Consider the following 2,624-nt stretch of genomic DNA (forward strand, 5'->3'; position numbering starts at 1 on the left):
ATCATCAACCCAGTATAAGTGACAAGGACATTCCGTTCAGCGGCACAGAAAAGATACCTTCATTGTGTGATCGCTCTAAATCAGCTTGAGTGAGAACAAATCAAGCTCAAAAGGACGAAAATAAATAAATAAATAAATAAATAAATAAATAAATAAATAAATAAATGCAGCGCACACAGTTCCCATTCGAGTAAATATTGTCTTAAATTATTGACTGCTAAGTCGATGTTGGCAAAAAAAAAAAAAAAGAAACAAAAAAAGAAAAAGAAAAAAGATGACCAAAAAAAATAAAAAAAATCCAGATGTAAATATTAGCAATATTTTTAGCACACCTCATGCATGAATCTTTGAGCAAAACGATTTTATGTTGGTGGACATTTTGTTGATGATGTGTTCTCAATGAGAGCATATTCTTCTTGGTTTTTATGGCGTTCTGGCGTCTCTCATGAACCGCCTGACAGGGTTGCTTGCAATTAACCCTCATTTGCATATGTAAATGACTTGAAAATTCGTTTAGACTACCAAACTCGGATGAGGAGGCAATAGACATTTTTTACGAGATGAAATTTACGAAAGAATTAAATATATTTGCAAAGATGAGCGACTACTATTTCGTAGCAAAAAAAAAATTTGAGATCCCATAATAGATATAGATATGGAAGATTACATAAAATAACACGATCAGTTCTTCTTGATTGACATTTGACAAGAGTATACAAGCAGTCATATGGTGTTGGTTTTATATTTTTTTGTTAGACATTATTTCTGAAAACTACTAAAGAACCGTCTAAAAGCGTAGAAATATTCTGATAGTTCCAATCTTGATCTCTTTCCTTCCTCAGGCAGTCAACCCATCGATGCACTTCACTTTATTAGTTTGCATGCAGGAAGTTTCTGTGCAAAATTCGTTTGTGTACACCATCATTAAACGAACTTTACTTTGGGTTAACGAAAGTCGGAACATGTTCAACATAAAAGCGCCAAATAGCTAAACCTTTGCCAAATCCCAGGTTGTGTGTGTGTGTGTGTGTGTGTGTGTGTGTGTGTGTGTGTGTGTGTGTGTGTGTGTGTGTGTGTGTGTGTGTGTGTGTGCCGGTGCGTGCGTGTGTGTGCCGGTGCGTGCGTGTGTGTTCGTTTGTGTGTGTTCGTTTCTGTGTGTGTGTGTGTGTGTGTGTGTGTGTGTGTGTGTGTGTGTGTGTGTGTGTGTGTGTGTGTGTGTGTGTGTGTGCGCGCATAGATTTTTCAGTATATCGATCTAAAAGAAAACTATCTATCTATCTATCTATCTATCTATCTATCTATCTATCTATCTATCTATCTATCTATCTATCTATCTATCTATCTATCTATCTATCTATCTATCTATCTATTTATGTATTGACACTTTATAATTGGCATTATATAATTTTAGAATATTTGGGGAAAGAGTAATGCCTTAACAGATCTCAGTCTACACTTTCAGAAAAAATGATTTTAAGTTAATTAATAATTATTTAATACATGTCTCAGCTTGTTGGACTAAGCTTCGGTGTGAATGTGTTAAAAGGACTTTGATTAGCACTTCCTTTCTTCTCATTGAGACAAAAAGCGGATCAGCGAGGCGGATGTGTTTTAAGGTGACTGCACAATCTTTCCCTTTCTAAACTAAGAAGAAAAGAAGGGAGAAAAATGTTATGGAATAGACACAGGAGAGCAACAGGGGGAAATAATCGTTCATTTGTACGTAGCTAAACAGGGCGATTGCCTGGTCAGCGTGAGCTCATTGTAGGGTTTCCTAGGTGGGGATGGAGAGGGGGGTCCACATGACAACCAAAACACCTTAATAGTGTGTGTTGTGTACGGATTAATGACCATGCAGTGGCATTTACCTTTTACTTTAGCGCACCAGGCATAATCAATTAAATCAAAATTAGATCTTAAATGCGTACTTTGTTGGCGTCACTGAGTCTGATTGTACAATAGTGTACAGCTTGAAAATGTGGTGCATAGTTTTAACATATTTTATAAAACAAGAGGCGAAAATCTAAAAGAGCATGACTTAAAGTAAATGATTTTTATGGATTTCTAGACCCTGAGAATGATTATTTGAACAAAAAAAAGCCATTTGGAGAATTTATATTAATGCTAACGAAAAATAAGTCTAGTCTAAGAACATTGTTTTGCAGTAGGCAATGGTAGCTCAGTGGTTGACGCTATTGATGGGATAGTTATGAGTTCAAATATGTTGCAACCTTGAGCATTGACCTTAACCCTCTCTGGTGGTAGATAGCTCCGTTGTTGTCACTAACAAACAAATGTAAGTATATAGTTCTATTACAAGAAAACTAAATGTTCTTGTATTAAGTGAGTGGGGACTTAGCTGTGTTAAATGCAGTGGCGCTGTCCGCGCTGCAGTGCTGAACTTACAGGATGTGGCCAAACAATTAATGAAATGTTAAAACTATTACCTAATATTATATCTATATTTTATATCATAATGCATTGTATATTAAGTACATTCAAAAAAATATGTAATGATATATAATATCATTAATGATTTAAATAACTTAATATTTATAAATATGATACCAGGAAAACCTAATTTATTTTCTGGTTTCTTTTTCATTTGAATTAACGCAAGTGTC

The sequence above is a fragment of the Silurus aristotelis genome (genome assembly GCF_946808225.1).
Source record: "Silurus aristotelis genome assembly, chromosome: 1".
In the NCBI taxonomy this organism is placed as follows: Eukaryota; Metazoa; Chordata; class Actinopteri; order Siluriformes; family Siluridae; genus Silurus; species Silurus aristotelis.